The 19,667-nt window shown below is 41.3% G+C and overlaps 1 pseudogene; it reads left to right on the forward strand.

Moving 5' to 3' along the window:
• Positions 1–3,151: 3,151 nt before the first annotated feature.
• LOC145943000 (uncharacterized) lies at positions 3,152–9,521 on the forward strand (annotated as a pseudogene).
• Positions 9,522–19,667: the final 10,146 nt, after the last annotated feature.

Here is a 19,667-nt window from a genome sequence, read left to right on the forward strand (position 1 = left end):
ATAAGCTTACACAAGTAGAACAGAAAATCACAATAACATTAAAATGATATCATAATGACTTTTAACAGTATCATTTTGATATTGTTAAAAGTCATTATGATTATTATATATATATATATTGTGATTTTCTGTTCTACCTGGGTCAATATTGACAGCAATGATTACAATTATTTAAACACAGGTTTTTCGGACGTTTTTTAATGTCATATTATATTCAACATTATGTATCTTAAATATTACAAAAGGAATAAATGTGTTAAAAATCTGACAGACATGTAAACACGGTTTCTCAATTTCCTCTCTTCAAAAAATATGTATGTACATTTCAGGAAAAAACAGTCATAGCCGGACGAGATAATTTCTGTAAAAAAGTTTTCTTCAATGCAAAGTAACAATTTAATTGTGTTATATTTCTTTTCGACAAAAAATGAGAACAAGTTTTTTTTTATTTATTTTTATTTATTATTTTATTTATTATTTATTATTTTATTTGTCAATTTATTATTATTATTTTTTTTTTATTTATATTTTTTTCGTAAAAATTGTGAAATTATGTATACATATATGTGGTAATTACAAAATGAGATGTGAAGTCGAGGTCTGGCTTCACATTTCATAAAATCATATTAGCAGTCTAATATAATATATATTGAAATCTGTGAAAATAATAACCGGATCTGCCCATGGATTTGAGGAAATAATAATCACCTCTCGTGTGCAGGTAGAGTGCGAAACTGAATAGAGAGAAGAGTCCTTTACGTTTTGCAATTTTCGCAATAATAATTAAAATATTATTATAATTAAAAAGGATTATTAATATTTCAATAATTATTACGAGAATTGCAAAATGGTAGAGAACTTTTCTATTCAGTTTATTGTACTCCATCCGCTCACGAGCGTTATTGGTCCGTGAGTTATCAGACACCCTGTATTGTATGTATGCTTACAATTAGTGATTACATTTACACAGAGACTTATAATCTGTAACTATCGTATACTATCCGATCCAAAATTTGTCTTCTTATAAAGCATCTTTTGACTACAACTTCTAGTATACGTATATAAAGAGATTGATTCAAGTGTTAGAATAACAAAATAAACTCGTTATAATAATTATAATTAAAAAAAAAAAATTTTTTGATTGAATAGTATACGGTAGTTAAATCGAATTATAAGCCGCCGTGTAAACATAATCAGTGTAACATACGTTGTTATCATGCAATTGGCTTACGCGAGTGGTTACATCTAACGGTAGGTAACGGTGTTATACGATAACAACTGACGAGCTCTGCATTACCGCTCGCATCGAAATTTCTTCGCGTGTACTATTTCGCCTTAATATAAAGATAGAGTCAAATATTATATTGTTTATATATATATAGTCGAGTCAGTATTATTCCCAGACATTGTGATATAAGCCGCATATATGTTATTGGCTCATGTTATTTATTAAACTATTTATTGTGCGTTATGTGTACCGATGTTTTAATATAAGGACAATGTATGAGAGTTCAAATGTTGTATGGCCGTTGTAGACTCGCGTGCATGCGTAATGCGCGTATCTGTTTTTCTCGAGACACATGTATGCGAGACTAGATGTATTTGCGATTTTATAATCATTTCTGACGGTTCCAGGATGTTTAAATTGTGAAAGCACGATATGCCCAGATGAGAGATAACGTTTTACCACGAGGGTCAAGATTGACACGTTAAATATTATATACTTGGTAAATCATGACACGGGTTGAGATTGTCATGTCGTTATTTATTCCGGATATTTTGTGCCAAGGTCGGGAATGTCAAATCATTATTTATTTCGGATATTTTGTGTCAAGGTTGAGTTTGTTATCGGGTAAATCATGCTTATGGGTAAAATGTGATGCCCTGGAATGCAAGCGTATGCGCAGTAGAAGCCACTCCGTAGCGACCAATGGGAGGAGCTTAACGGAGTATATAAGCGATGACCAAGCACTGTTCGAGGTTCAGTCGGCTTGAAGTCCATCCGTCTATCACGTGTACCGTGCGCGTATCGGCGGCCATTGTTCCCGGGCTACGGAAGAATATCGTCGCGTGATTAATTATATCCGCGGGCCGATCGACTCGTTATAACCACAGGGCTTGTTAGTGCTTGCGGGAGTCGTAGTGTTATAGATATTGTAGTTCCCGTTATCATTATTGGTAATTATTCGATTACGCGATTGTTACATCTCTTAGCGTAAGCTTCTGGTAAACGGCCAGACGAGACACTTGTGCGCGTTAATTCCGGAATAACGACGGAGCGATTAGATATTAACTATTCGTGTGGAAACTCGTGTACTCGGGGAGTGAACACGTGATCCGGTAGTGTCGTAAAATACTATAGTTCTACGGAACGAATCTTGATATCGTTCGGTGAGCGGATCAAGAATTTCTATAGCGCGCGCGGCTTAGAAAATAACACGTATGCGAGACGTCGCATTCCTTTGTCCACAAGAGGTCAATATTACCTAGGACACATATGTAAACATTGCATGAACCAAACAGGATCGGAGAGTCCATTTTTTCTATACATTCCTGAGGGAACAAATACATGAAATAAATTCATTTCAAATTGTTATTGGAGAGTTGTGTTGAAAGTTATTTTCTGCCACGGCGATCCTCTGCGTATATCCAGTCCCACTCTGTCGTGACTTTCAGGCGATCATTGCTGTCGTATTCCTGAGGAACGATTCTAACAAAGAGTTGGAACGATTGAGGACCGACAATCGGAGCGTATGCTGCTTGGCGATCTAGAGGACATCTCCTAGCTCGGCGGCGAAGGGCGTTCAGCATTCCGGACCAGCGAAGATCTATCCACCCATTATCCCAGGCATTCCTTGTAGCTTGAGGGTAAAAGCTACTGGCGACCGTGATCAAGAATCTGAAAACCTAAACTAAGGTGAGTCAAGTACTCGAGACATATAATTATTAAAGGCGAAAGGGCCAATATCTTGCATATCGTTACGTAAAGTCACAATTGACCGATTACAACCTTACCTCAATCATAAAGTCATAAAAAAATGGCAAATATTTCATCTGTGGATCCACAAAATTTTAAAAAACCGTATGCAATAGTTCAATTCGAGGGAACAGATAAGAAAGGAAAATTGTGCATCGACTTGGTATTAAAAAAATGGTTCACAACGCGTGGCAAAAAAATATGTGCAAATATCCACCTGAAGCTCATTACCATTTGCAAGATCAGTTGAAGAATTCAAAACGCCAGAAAAATCATGGTCATGCGTTCTCTACAAATTCATTGTTGGTGCAGGTAAATCCTATAACTATGCTTTTTTATATCTTTGTCCAATAAACAGATATAAAAATCCAGTTTATTTTTTTGTTGCTAGAAAATTTAGAACAAGGTTGTAGACGATTACACAGAGCACAGTTTATTAAAAATGGTCAAACTACTGATAATGAAGGTGAAAAATCTGCAAAAGTACCATCACTATTATCCAAGTCTCAGATCAGTAACATTCTTCATGACAGAGTTTCAATGCGTTCTAATTCTGTACTTTCAATAACAGATACACCCACAGGTAATTTCTTCTCATGATATACATAAACTTTTTTCATCTTGCTTGTTTTAATTACTATATAATGGTAGCCTCCAAAATGTTACGTCATGTGGACTCCACGATTCTTTTCTTTGGGAGAACGCAAAGCGATATTCGAACTATCGCAGATGCACAAATAAACTACGAACTGATAGGCGAAAAAAACATATGCCGAGATAGTCTAATAATAATAGTAAAGAATCGTTACGTTCTGTGGACTCCACGATTCTCTTCTTACGGAGAACGCAAGGCGATATTTTAAATATCGCAAACGCGCAGATAAACCGACGATCCGACAGGCGAGGCAAACATATTCCGAGACAGTTCCATCGTAAAAGTAAAGAATAAATACAGAACTTGAGAAGCAAACAGATCATAAAATTCAAACTATAACTCATTATATTCTAAGAAGTTAAACTATAGTCGACAGTTCTCTAAACGAATCCAACACTCGAAAACTAATAAAAATTTAGAAGAGAGACTAACAACGATAACCGAACCTAAACAATTCTCGCCTGACAGATCGTCGTTACGCGATATCTGCCTGAGATAAACTCGAGAGGGTAATAAAAATATCAACCTCACTTGACAACAACAAATTCTCCATTAGTCGAAACCTAGAGCCCTAAACAAAAGCCCTAACCAATCGTAGTAATTGTAAAATTAAAAGAGACCCCTCCGGGACCCAAAGGGCGTCATTGAAAAATTTCCTATTCGTCAGGAAATGTTAATAAAACAATGGAGACTCCTCTCCATAGAGCAAGAAGGTTGATATACCCGCGACATTCCTCGAGAGAACAGACTTTATTTCGAACTTCCGAACACGATTCAAAATTCGGCCTCGCTCGAATTCAGATTTTGACGCTCGTTTTGTGTAAGTGAGAACAAAGTGTAAGTGCGACAGCGACAGTGAACAATAGTGAGTTTACAAAACCGGAAATATAACTACTGGATACAGTACAAGGCTGATCTCCACCTTGAGGCGCTTGACTCCACTGTGTTTCGAATATTCTATCAGCGCACCCCATAAGTAGTAAGTTATCAAGTGTGCTACATCTACACCCTTATACTAAAAAATAATTCTGGGACTTAAATTAAATTATCTTTGTCTTCCTTTTTGATTTATTAATTTATTATCCTTGTTTACTTCTAACTCTGAAAAACTGTCTTTTCTCCCTCCATTCTTATCCCTCTCTCTCTTGAAATCTCTTCGGATTCCCCGCGTTAGCGGAGCAATTCGTGATTTCTTTTATCCCCTCTGTCTTGAAATTACTTTGGATTCCACGCGACAGCGTGATTTCCCCCCCCCCTCTCTCTCGATCGATCGATCGATCGAACAAATAAGTAATAAAATAACTAAATAAATTATTAAATAACTAAAATATCAAAATTATATAAATATAAATATACAGGGTGTCCCGTAAAGACCGGATCAACTCTTAAGGGTAGATTCCTGAGATCATTTTAAGACGAAAATCCTAATACCAAAATGTCGAGACTATAATAGTTTTTGAATTATAAGCATTTATAGTTAACGAATCAGACCGCCTAAAGTTGGCGCGCTCAGGGGTGACACAACGCAAAGTGCTAAAGGCGAAAACTGATTATCGCCCCTCTTATTAATATTGATATAAAGGTTATTTATCCGAAAATAAGATTGCTTATATTGATATTTTTGTAAACGCACATTGTTTAATTATAACATTTTCTTTTTTTGAAATATTTGAAGTGGATATTTTTTACTTTTGCGTGATACATAAAACGCAAGCTATCACATGATATTTCTTTCAGAAATTTGCTATTAATTTCATATCTTACAGGCAAAACTGTAGTTATCAAATAAGTAGATATGTAGTTAGCAAATGTATTTACAATTATTTAATAAAATAAGCAGCTATTATTGCTAATATCCAAATAATACTTATTCAAATACACTTTAAACGTTTTATTAAAACAATTCGGATAAATTAAAAACATTTAATATATTAAATTAATACATTAAATATATCTTTTAATACATTAATTTAACAAAAGAAATAAATAATTAATTAATTAATTATACAATTAATTAATGTATATTATAATAAATGTTCAAATTGTGCACCATTTGTATCAATGCACAATCTTGCGCGTCGCAATAAACTTTGTTGCGCAATGTGTATAATTTCGGGAGATATGCTTGCAACAGCTTCGACAATGCGATTAAGTAATTCTTCCCGATTGCGCACTGGCTCTCTGTAAATATAATTTTTTTTTTAGGCGGTCTGATTCGTTAACTATAAATGCTTATAATTCAAAAACTATTATAGTCTCGACATTTTGGTATTAGGATTTTCGTCTTAAAATGATCTCAGGAATCTACCCTTAAGAGTTGATCCGGTCTTTACGGGACACCCTGTATACATATATATATTCCTTTTTTTTCTAACGAGAAATCCCAGAGTTATTTTTCAGTAAGAACCCTCCTTGTCCGGTTATTTTATTGTTCGCTCTCGTAGTGGACAACCCAAGGAGACGACCCTCGCGAGCCGCGGCTAAATCTGCGCGAAACCGTCGTAATAGGCGTTTAAGGAAAGTGTTGGCTCGGAGTTTGGCTGCGGGCAAAACCTTCGGCTCCTTAAATAAAATTAACACACCGATTCACACAGACACAACCAATATACAGGGTGTCCGGTAATAGTCGCATCAACCGTCGTGTGCAGGTAGAGCTAGTTAAACCGAGTAGAAAAGTCCTCTACCATTTTGCGATATTCTCAATAATAAGAGAGAAATAAATTAAAGAAAATCAGCCAATTCGCGCGATGATAAGCGTGCGGCGAGAAGAGACAGCCCACTCGGGGGTCCAGAGTTAGCGCTACTCGTATGGAGTTACTGTCTTTTGTAAAGCGCTCCTCCCCGCTTCATCGCGCGCTTAGCAACCGTGTAACATTATACTGTTTCTTTTCGCCGCATGCTTAGTAACGACATAAAACTGGGCTGTCTCTTCTCGCCGCCGTCACGCGAATTGGCCGATCTTTATTAATTAATATCTCTCTTATTATTGAGAATATCGCAAAATGGTAGAGGACTTTTCTACTCGGTTTAACTAGCTCTACCTGCACACGACGATTGATGCGACTATTACCGGACACCCTGTATATATCACCCTACGGTCTTTCCTATTTCCTCACCCGAACATACAGAAACTCCGCTGATTCCGTCCCCCGCTACCCTGCTTCTGCAGAATCTCTCGACTCCCCGCGAACTCCTTCTTCTCTTCCTCCCGAATCTGCTATACCTCAACGGGCCTCTTCTCCTCACCCCTCTGTTTTCTCTGGGAACGCCGATTCTCCGCGGAGTCCTTCTGCCCTTCTCATCCCTGCTTCTCCCGAACGCCCCGATCCACCTAGATCTCCGTCTCCGGCTCCTTCAACAATCATCCTCAAAGATTCTCCTCCCTCCTCCCCAACGCCCTCTGTAAATCGGGAACATCCGGAGGAGTTTGAAACAATAGATACCGGCGATTCTGAAGAATCGGAATTGCCCAACAAGCTCACATACGAGCAATTTAGAGCTTGGCTAATAAACCAGCTCCTTGGGATACGAGAAGTCCCTGAGGGAGCTTTTACAGTCGGTTCAGGCCCTGTAGACCATGAGGCCTTGCGAGAATTCTTAGAAACTACAAGTAGGAATAACATCGTTCCCTGGTATGTTCCCGGGCGCAGATATCCTTTAGCCGCCCCTGCACATCTCCTCTTAAGAACTTATCCCCCCTCCACCTTCCATATTCAGGAAGTTCCATGACCCTCACACACATAAACACTATATATATTGTTGCGCCCCTGGATCTGCATCCTGAATTCATGAGTAGGAAAACTATGCCGGTTCTAACTCAGGTCCTCTGAGTGGGGTGCGAGGCGCGGGGGGTTCTCCGGGGCGTGGGGTATGACGTCACGCGGGGCGGGGGTATCTCGATGGTGCGGGGGCTGACGTCACGCGGGTGGAGGGGATGTTTCGACAAAGGAGGGGGAGTTTTCTGAGTGCAATATTTGTAGATGGTATCTTTACGACTTTTTTATGAGGGTTCTTAGACATTTTCCCAAAAAGGTAAAGAACAAGCGCCGATGATTGACTATTTTGTACCCTCGTTAGTATAATTTTATTACGGAAGCGCCGATGTCCGGCTGCACGAACTTGTCAACGGAGCGTTCTAGAATCCATAAAACTATGGTTTTTTTTCATTTTATGGACAAAATGTCCATTAAATGTCCATAAAATCATTAGGATATTATGGAAAGGAATGAAGATTTTAGGGCCGACGCTGCGACGAACATGTCAATCGTTATTTATATGGGTGCAAATGTAAAATCGTTGACGTTCAGCAGCTTTGTACCCTCGCGGAAAATCGGTCGTAAACGAGAGCGAAATATTTTTTCTTAATATTTTTTAAGGAAGAATGCAACGTATCGGCGCCAACGTTCGGCAGTTTTGTACCCTCGCAGAAAATCGGTCGTAAACGAGAGCGAAACATTTTTCTTAATATTTTTTAAGGAAGAATGCAACGTATCGGCGCCAACGATCGGCAGCTTGTGTCCTTACTCCTCTATCCATAAAATCGATATCTCGGGAAACTATCTTTTGAGATACGCCAAATGTTAGAAAAGGAGATAGAATTAGGTGAAATATATATAAGGAGGATGAGAGCGCGTCAAACCATAGTACGATTTGAAAGCGCATAGATGCAGCGGTGAAAAAAGTTTAGTGGTTACTTTCTTGTATTAGAAGTGTTAGTGGTATAATAGTGAATAAAAGAAATAATGGAAAACATCGAGCAGAACGAACGCGACCTGTTGGAGCGGTCCCATCAAGTCACCACCTTGGGCGAATATTTTGAATGGGCGCTGCGCTGCGAGGACTTTATCAAACTGCTCGAAGAACGCAGTCGTGTCAAGCGTCCGCGACTCTCGATTGGATATAGGCAATCTTTGGTTGCTAGAATCGCGCGACTCGAGGGTGCAAAGACTCGATTGCAGAGACAGTTTATACCCAGTGGTGGTAATTACAGTGGTGGTAATTACAGTGGCGATAATAACACGGGAAGACTCGTTTGGCGAGAGATCGATACCGCGTTCGAAAATCGGATACTGACAGGTGCGGTGATTAACGCAGACTATATCGAACCGCGACAATTTTTGGAAGACGCTAGTAGTGTAGTATTCGAGCAAGTGCAAGATGTTATAAAAATATACAACTGTGCAAAAGTAAATACCGTTCAACGGTGAGTTTGTGACAGGTGATAAGCGCGCCAACAAAAGTATTAACACGCGAAATTATGAACTCTTTCGCACGTCCGATTTACGCGAGTGGTATGAGCGGCATGTCATCGAATCCACATTGGCGTCTCTCGAAGAGTTTCAGGAACGTGATAGCGGATGGGCATTGTCACGAATCCTTGATCTTACGGTCAACGTCAACAAATGCAATCCTATGCGTGCGGGGTGTTATTTAAACTTGCCACGAGAAATTATGACGAAGAGAGCAGTGGTGAACGTGCAGTCTAAAGACAATGCATGTTTCGCGTGGTCAGTGGTGGCCGCTCTGTACCCCGCCGAAAGAAATGTGACACGGGAATCTTCATATCCTCATTACACGACAGTGTTAAATCTTCAGGACATTGAGTTTCCGATGACGTCGAACCAAATAAAAAAATTTGAACATATAAATAACATCTCAATCAACATTTACGGCATCGAGAGGAAGAAAGAACTATCTATTCTTCCGATACAACTCATCGATCGCAAAAAAGAGAAACATGTAAATTTGCTGTACGTGGAGGAGGATGATAACATTGGGCATTTCACGTAAATAAAAAATCTGTCTCGCCTCGTAAGCTCGCAACTGAGCAAACATGATCACAAGAAATATATCTGCGATCGGTACGTATATTTATTGCAAATTATATAAAATAATTGTAAATAAAATTGTAATTTTTATTTTACAGATGCTTGCACTTCTTTAATTTGAGCGAAAAATTGGAGACTCACATTGCGGACTGTCGAGAAATGAACGACTGCGCTATCCGATTACCAAGTGATAAAGACAAGTGGCTCGGCTTCGACAACTGCAACAGAAAGGAGCGACTTCCCTTCGTGGTGTACGCCGACTTGAAGTGTGTGCTGAAGAAGACGCCCGAACGCGTGTCATACGATCAACATCACGAGGTATTTAGCGTTGGGTACTACGTGCATTGTTCGTACGATAAAACATTATCCGCCTACCGATTTTATCGCGGCGTCGATTGTGTCGCGTGGTTCGCCGAAGAACTTAAAAATTTAGCGCATCGCGTAAAGGGTATTTTGTCTGATAATGTCCACATGACAAAATTAACGCAAGATGAACGGGAAAAATTTCATTGCGCCACGCAATGTCACATTTGCGAAAAACCGTTTGCGCCGGATGATACACGCGTATGCGATCATTGTCATCTGACCGGGCGATACAGGGGTCCCGCACACTCAAACTGTAATCTAAATTACAAAGACTCTTATGTCATTCCTGTAGTTTTCCATAATCTATCCGGCTATGATGCACATTTTATCATAAAAGAAATAGCTACCGCGTATGAAGGACGCGTAGATGTGCTTCCAATAACAAAAGAAAAATACATTTCATTTACAAAGACTGTCAATAGTACTGACGATAAAGATTGGAAAGCTTGCGTGAAATTACGATTCATCGATTCATACAAATTTCTCAGTGCTAGTCTTGACAAATTGGCATCTTTTTGAATAAGGATAAGTTAAAAATTTTACGTTCCAATTTTTCTGCATTATCTGCTCACAATTTTGAATTATTAACGCGAAAAGGTGTCTTTCCGTACGAGTACATTGACTGCGTGGACAGGCTGCAGGACACGCGTTTACGACCACGCGAATCGTTTTACAGTTCTTTAACCGGTGACACTGTATCCGAGAGCGACTACGCACACGCCGTCAACGTGTGGCAGCAGTTCTCCATTCAAACCTTGGGTGAATACAGCGATCTGTACTTAAAAACTGATGTCTTGTTGTTGGCAGATATATTTGAAAACTTTCGCAACACTTGCATCGCGAGTTACGGACTCGACCCTGCGTATTATTATACTCTTCCCGGGTATACATGGGACGCCATGTTAAAACATACAAATATAACATTCGAATTGCTTACCGATATCGATATGGTCATGTTTATCGAACGGGGAATACGCGGTGGTTTAAGTCAATGTTCCAATAGATACGCCCATGCTAATAACAAGTACATCCAATCGTATGATCCATCGAAACCATCATCATATTTAATGTATTTAGATGTAAATAATTTGTACGGATGGGCAATGTGTCAACCACTGCCTTATGCCGATTTTCGATGGGTCGACGATGTATCTAACTTTGACATATCATTTATCGCGCTCGATTCACCTACAGGCTATATCCTCGAAGTAGATTTAGAATATCCACAACATCTTCACGACAGACATACTGACCTACCGTTTTGCCCGACACGCGACAAGCCGCCCGGTAAGCGGGAAGATAAGCTTCTCGCAACGCTATACGACAAGAAGCGTTACGTCATACACTACCGCAACCTGCAGTAGTGCACGCGTCACGGTCTTCGTATCGTAAAGATACATCGCGTATTACAATTTACTCAATCCGCATGGCTTCGCGGTTACATTGAACTTAACACACAATTTAGAACACAAGCGAAAAATGATTTTGAGAAAAATTTATATAAATTGATGAACAACGCGGTATTCGGTAAAACTATGGAAAATGTGCGTAATCATGTAGATGTAAAATTATTGACAAACTGGGACGGACGATACGGAGCAGAGGCGATGATAGCGAAACCAAACTTCCATAGCAGGAGCGTCTTTTCGGAAAATTTAATTGCCGTAGAATTACGTAAACTAGAAGTAAAATTTAACAAACCAATCTATGTCGGCATGTGCATACTCGACATCTCTAAAACATGTTTGTATGAATTTCATCATGAGTACATGTCACCGCTCTATCGTGACAGATGCCGGGTAATGTACACCGACACAGATAGTTTAATATACCATATTAAATGCGAAGATGTATATGAGAATATGAAACGCGATATCGCTAGATTCGATACGAGCGATTACGCTATGGATAATGCGTACGGTATACCGCTCGTGAATAAAAAAGTACCGGGTCTAATGAAGGATGAAAATAATGGCGCGATAATGACGGAATTTGTAGGGTTTAGAGCAAAAATGTATGCCTTGCGAGTGGATGGCAAGAAGGACACTAAAAAAGCAAAAGGAGTCAAAAGTAACGTCGCGAGAACGATAACATTTGACGATTATACGCGGTGTCTGAATGACGAGATTGAAATGACACGTCAGCAGTCATGTATTAGATCGAAGTTGCATGAAGTATAGTACACCATTCGCGAGACGAAAATTGCTCTAAGTCCGTACGACGACAAGCGGTATATCATACCTGAAACCACTGATACATTACCATGGGGACATTACCAGATACCCTTATAAAATATAATGTAATATAATGTATGTGCGATATAATGTTATGTGACATATGTGTATGTATTTCATATATTGGAACGGAAAGGATGTTTTAATAAAGATTTTGTATTTCACATATTTCATGTATATTGTAATATTTCAAATACTTTTATATGTTGTACACATTATTTTTTTAATTTTTGAGTAATTAATAAATACAGTTTGTATGAATTAAATCACATTGTCCTTATGTATCCAAGAGTTGTGCGAATTGTCAAATCCCAGCCATTTTACGTAAACCTCATCACCCCTCCTGCGCAGTACTTTCTCCACGAGATATACGTCCGGATAATTCGCGCTATGCAACTCGTGCTCGTAAAACGCTCCAGCGACAGATGTTTTGCGATAGTCCTCGAGTAGATAGGTTACGGGATTAGTACGCTGCACTTTAACAATAGTAAACACTTCGGTTGTCCAATTTGGTGTGTAACCCTTCTCGAAAAGTTTCTTGTACTTGCTAACGCGTACCGGGTCACCTACTTTGAACTTTGCCGGAGCGACAATCTTTATGTTACTATATACTGTTTTTAAAAGTTTATCAGCGATCGCGGGGATGACGTCGGCGGGTCGCATGCCGATCGTTCGATCCTTGCGCGCGTTGTAATCCGATACGAATTCCGACAACGCATCGATCCACTTGTAAGTTCCGTTCAGCGTAAACATCTTCCACATGTCGTTCTTCAGCGTGCGATTGAATCGCTCGACGACCGATGCCTTCATTACTGAATATGTAGAATAGTGATTGATGTTATGTTTCCGCATAAGCCGTTGCACGTCGGCGTTGTAAAATTCCTTCCCGTTATCGGTTTGCATGTTTCTCGGGCATCTCTTGCTACCTCGAATTATCTCGGCGATAGGGTCAGCCGTCTCGCTTCCACCTTTACTCTTGAGTGGAATGGCCCACGCATGCTTGCTCAACACATCGATGACGGTGAGTATGTAGTGATAACCTTTGTTGAAACGAGAATACGGACGCATCTCGACGATGTCAGCTTGCCACAGGTCATCGTATCCCCGCACTATGACGTGTCTTCGGGGAAAATTTTTCCTTGCCGGCGCGTGCAGTTCGTTCACCAACTGACATTTCTCCAAACTATGTTGTTTCTTCGCTTCGTCGGTTTTTCTCGATCGCCGTTTGTCGCTCGTTTTATAATTCATTTTCGTTTGCCGTTCTTCAATAGCCGTTCCTGACCCGTTCTTGAGCCGTTCAAAGCCGTTTCTGAGCCATTCGTAGTCGTTCGTAGCCGTTCTTGAGCCGTTCTTGCGTTGTTTACTTCCGTTCTTGACCCATTCGAAAATCGTTCTTGATTCGTTCGCTGCCTTGTTCACAGTCGTTTCTAACCCGTTAGTAACCTTTCCTGATTCGTGGTGTAGTTCACTCGGAATTCCTTCCGCAGGGCCAGACAGTCAATAAAGAATATTATTTAAGCGTTTTGCAGCGTTTGAGAGAGAATATTCGTCGCAAACGGCCAGATTTGTGGAAAGACAACTCGTGGAGTTTGCATCATGATGACGGCGGTCGCACACATCGCAGCTTGTACGCAATTATTTGACCAAACACTCGGTCCATATCATCGAACAAGCACCGTATTCTCCAGATTTGGCCCCGTGTGATTTTTTTCTCTTCCCAAAACTCAAATTGCCGCTTCGTGGTAAACGTTTTGAGACGGTAGAGGCAGTGAAAAAGAATTCGCAGAGGGAGCTGAAGGCCACCCCAAAATCGGCATATGAAAAGTGTTTTCAAGAATGGGTTAACCGCTGGTATATGTGTGTAGCTCAGAATGGAGATTATTTTGAAGGAGACAAAATAAATATAGAAGAATAATTAACCATTTAATGTTTTATTTACAAATTCCGGATACTTTTTGAGCAGAAGGTATATGTATATATATATAATTGTGCATATGTATGCTGTATTATTAATTATATATTACAAATTTTTCCTTATATTACAAAAAATTTTGCAGAATTATGTGATCATGGTACATCTTTTTATCTGTACATATACCTCAGTGATGCTATGTCCGCCGCGCATGCGCGAGAAAACCCGGCCCGTCTCACAACACTGGTTCACAGTCATTTCTAACCCGTTCATAGACTTTCCTGACCCGTTCGCAGCCGTTACTGACCCGTTCGCAGCCCTGCTTGAGTTGTTTGTAGCCTTGCATGTAGCCGTTAATGACTTGTTCATAGCCTCGTTCGCAGCCCTGCTTGAGTTGTTGGTAGCCTCGTTCGCTGTTGCTAGGCCGTTCACTACCACTACCACTCATTGTAGTTAGATAGTAGTTCGATAATCCTTCGTAGCTGTTCGATAATTGTTCGTAGCCGTTCGATAACCCTTCGTAGATGTTCGATAACCGTTCGATAGCCGTTCCTAACCCATTCACTGCTGCTCATTCAGGTTGATAGCCGTTTCTGAGTTAGCGTTAGCCGCGCGTTGAAGTTCGTTTATCACAATCTGTATTGCCCGCACATCCTTCTCGAACGAAGTCAGCTTCTCATCTGATTCTTTCTGTTGATTCATCAATCTTTTAACGCAGGATTCCACATACAGTTTGTTGACGGCATCGGTGTCAGCCTCAGGTTGCGCTACACGACGAATCTTCCGCGACCTTGCGTCATAGTCCGTAACGACGCGACACAGAGCGTTTTCGTGCAACTTTTCACCAATCTATCCCAAGAAACGCTTGTGCCGGTTTCATCATTTCTTGGTTCGAATAATCCAAATTTGTTGATAGGCATTTTTTTTTCCCCCGATACGAGTGACGCTGATCGACGGATTAGATTTGTCGAGACACCATTCAATTTATAATAATGCCTGCTTCGCGATGATCGACAGGATCTCATTGTCGTGAGCGTTGTGACCAGCTCGGCGCGAAGCGTCCAGCAATCGTACCCGATCCACTAGCTCGTTGGGGTCATCCCAGTGTATGTAATCGATCTTATTGTCGGTTAGCGCCATCGCGTGAGGCATGAATACTCCCTTTCCAGATTTTTTCTTTTCAATCGATATCAATGGTGCGATTATATGTTTGTACTTGTATCCCCTGTTGCTTCGTAATTGGCCTTGTGTGTCATAATTGCGTTTATGCGCGTTCGTCGCCAATAATATGCTCTTGTATTTATGCATATCATCCTCCGTGTAAATGTCATCATCGGGAATTCTCTTGAAGTTCAACTCGTATAATCCTGGTGTACCAATGTACCTCACTTGTCTATAATTATAGAGTCATATTTGTCAATGTCGAATCGTTTGTTACCGAGACGCATTTCATCCTTGTCGAAATAGACACCGTACACGTGATCGATTTTCCTTTCTTTGTCGCCACCGAGGAGAGTGCTCATGTACTCTTGTCCCAGTGGTCCCAAGTGCTTTCGCAACATTTCTTGACCTTCCAGCGTTTGTAATGTGTTTCGAACAAACGATGTTTCGAGCGTGCTGCCCGAGGTTTCGAAAACATTTTCGTTTGCGAGTGTTTCGGGTATCATAGGTTGTACGATTCTCGTTGTCGCGAATGGTGTAGAGGTTATCATCGGTTCATCCAGTAAAGCATCTGATGTACGCGGTGTCGATGAACGATTCGGGTTTGACCGTTTCCTCTTTTTCGGTGTCGCATCATCCTTCTCCTCTTCCTCCTCCTCCTCCTCCTCCTTGTACCGCTTGATGGGTAAGATTTTAATCTTTGCGGTACTTTCCGGCTCGTTTTTCACCGCGATCGAGTTGTCGACAATCTTTTGTAGCGGCTCAATAATAGGTCTAAAATGGGTCTTGACCGCGATATCGTCATCGATCTTACCGGTCTTCAAAGCGCGATGTTTCTTGTGGATTGATTCACTCGTTTTCGCAATCTCCTTCGCTATCTTTTCACGCTTGCGAATATTAGTACTCTGCGTTGATACCACTGCTTGACGAACGCTCGTGTTTCACCTCTCTCGACAGAACATCGGCAACGACTAATTGTTTTGCGGTATCGCGAACACGTTAAATCCGTTTCTGTATCGGCCGTTCGTAAGCGAGCTATCCTTATCTATCACTAGAAATCCATACTTTTGCTGCCAACAAGTACGACATAATTCACTGAAATCCTCGTATGACATATCGGTATTCACGTGATCGTTGTACACATGTTTCAAGTTGGTACCATCCTGTTTAAACAAGATTAGCAGGTTTGCGTTGTCGCGTATAAGATGTTTCGGTATTCTTGCGTATGTTTGACAGAGATAGAAGCAGTCGACGTTCGAGTGGCGTCCCATTGAAAAGTATTCTCTTATCGTATTTTGTTTGTCGCACGCCACGTCATCGAAAACGAAAATCGAGTTTGGACATGCTTCGCTCGGTGGAATGATGTCACTGTTATTGGAGAATGTAAAATAGCCGATTTCATCGATCGACGTCAACAAATTCTCCAGATACCGATATTTTGGCTGTTGCAGCGAATTTGAGTACACGTACACGTTTTCAAAGCGGACGCCGTGCGAGCTTTCTATCAAACTAATCAACACGTTAGTTTTACCGCAATTCGAGGGGCCGTAAACGATCGCGCGTATAGTAGTTGGCAGTATCGTACCGTGTCTACGCATCTCCGCGTTGTCCCCCATCGATCGTAATCTGGCGTCGTAATTCGTCATGCGTATCGCGAAAGGTTGTCGCACGAAATTCATTTTCACACTCCTGACTGGATCGAACGTCTGCCTATTTATAACTGCGCGGAACCGCGAATTGCTCAGTAACGAAAAAATGTTTGTCTTGCTATCAAGTCCTTACGATATTTGTAATTTGAGCGCCGAACAGCTACAATTTGTATCGAAAACAGTTTTATTGCGAATGTGCGGCAATTACGTCCACTGCGTGTGGGACAAGCTTCCGGAACATATAAAGGCGGATTTGGAGGTTCAAACCTATCGCCGCTGTTTCGAACATTACAATCGACCGTGGCAGCGAACGCACATTGACGGTCCAGCGCCGATGATAAAAGATTGCAGCGAATGTCAACGAAAATAGGTAGAGGCCTATTAAATCTCGCGATAAACGCACTTCCGATCGAATTCCATATCCCCGGCTATCAGTTTTGCGGTCCGGGCACGCGACTACAAAAGCGATTAGCCAGAGGCGATCGAGGTATCAACCCATTGGACGCGGCGTGCCGTGAACACGATATTGCGTACTCTCGAAGCAACGATCTCATCGAGAGACACGCGGCAGATAGGATACTCGCCAAGGAAGCGCAAACTCGCATCGTTGCGAGAGATTCGACTCTCGGTGAGAGAGCCGCCGCCACAGCTGTCTGGGCAGCGATGAAAGCCAAGACGAAGTTCGGTATGGGCCTGAAGACGACGACGAAGACGAAGACAAAGAAAAAGACGACGAAGAAACGGATACTTCCGGTATCGAAACGCGGTGGCATATTGCCAATTCTACCAATGTTGGGCGCGCTTGGATCCATGATTGGTGGAGCGGCTGGTGTAGCAAAGATGGTGAACAACGGAAAAGCCTCGCAACGTCAGTTGTAAGAGATGCTACGTCACAATCGCGCCATGGAAGGTCACGGATTGTATCTCGCTCCATACAAACACGGACGAGGAGTTTCAACGAGAAAAAGGGGAAAAAAACGTCAAAGAGACGCTAAAAATGCCACAGGGCGTAACTACCAACATACAATTGCTACAACTGGCAAAACGTATGCACATTCCGTATTTTAGAGGTGTTTTCATGCGTGATTCATTACCGATCGGTGGTATATATCGAAACGAGAGCGGCATCGTAAATTTGGATAACGCTAAAGGATCGGGTACTCATTGGGTAGCGTATGCAAAGAGGGGGGATCGCGCTATATATTTTGACAGTTTCGGCAATCTTCGACCACCGAATGAATTGGTGCGATATTTAAATGTGACAAAGATACAATACAATTACACACCTGTTCAAACTTATGATCAGAGCATCTGTGGACAATTGTGTTTGCAGTTTCTCCGAACGGTCGATACACGTGAATTTAAAGAGGGACATTGCATTATTTAACTCAGTATTCGTTTAACAGTTTTGTCAACATGTCTATGACATTCACACTGACCGGGAAGAGTAGTGTTCTCGCGGTAAACTACTTTCCCGCCGTAGATTTGAGCGACGATGAATACGAGCTAGGTCTAGCGGATTTTGAGACTTATCATACGATATCGAACGTGAATTCCTCGAATAATAAATTTTACTTTGGCAAAGATGACGCGGAAATTACGATTCCCGAGGGATCGTACTAGCTGCAAGCGATACATGAGTTTTTGAAACATGCAATTTCACGAAAACGTCCGCGACATGCTGTTCGTGATGACGATAAAAAACACATTGACAATGGTGACTTTGAAGATGGAGAATATCCGATAGTGCTCCGCGCTAATTACAATACGATGAGGAGTGAGATCAAATGCGCCTACAGAATGAATTTTAACAAGCCTAACAACATTGGATCGCTGCTGGGATTCTCGAATCGTATACTGCAGCCGCGAAAATGGTACGAGTCGGACATGCCGATTAACATTATCAACGTGAACATTATCCGCGTAGAGTGTAACGTGACCGCGGGCGCGTACAGCAACGGCAAACTCGTTCATACGATACATGAATTTTCACCGAGGGTACCACCAGGATATAAGATATCGGAAATACCGGCGCACATCATTTACCTGCCGATCATCGTGCGGAGCATTACGGATTTAACGTTACGCGTTGTCGACCAGGACAGACGATTGCTCGATTTTCGAGAAGAGATCACCATTAGATTGCACGTACGACGACGACAGCGATAACGTACGTGTGCGGCGTATGAGATGCTCGTGTTGAACGGATCGAAAGACACGAGAGATAACACAATCTTTACGGAGCCAGCGACAACAACAACAACGTCGACATTCACTAATATCCAATCATCCGGTTGCACTAAGAAAAAGAAACTGAACGCATCAAACGTTGCGTTTTTACAATCTTTGGGATTCGCGGTGCGAAACATTTGAACAATGACCGACATCCTCAACATTGGAGACGAGCCAATCTTCGACGATCGCATCGTCAAGATCGAGACTCACACGTACAACCCGTTCGCTAACACAACATTCGGACACAGTGATGAGATAAGTATACCCATACAACAACAGATTCTGTATACGTTACCGTATGAAAGTTTCCTATACATCGAGGGAGAACTAAAGATAAATAAACCAGCCGAAGGATCTGCTGTGATACTGGGAAATAATTGTGTCGCATTCATGTTTGATGAGATTCGATACGAACTCGATGGCGTGGAGATTGATCGCAACAGAAACGTGGGAATAACAAGTTTGCTCAAAAACTATGTAACAATATCATCCGATAGAAGCGTGATTATGAGAAACGCCGGCTGGACTGATCCGACTACTGCAAATGGAAACTTCAATTTTTGCGTACCGCTCTACATGTTATTGGGATTTTGCGAGGATTACAGACGAGTGCTGATTAACGCTCGTCATGAGTTAATCTTAATACGATC

The sequence above is a fragment of the Prenolepis imparis genome, unplaced genomic scaffold, assembly GCF_030444845.1.
Source record: "Prenolepis imparis isolate NDT839.2.m4 unplaced genomic scaffold, iyPreImpa1.0 SCAF_11, whole genome shotgun sequence".
Classification (NCBI taxonomy): Eukaryota; Metazoa; Arthropoda; class Insecta; order Hymenoptera; family Formicidae; genus Prenolepis; species Prenolepis imparis.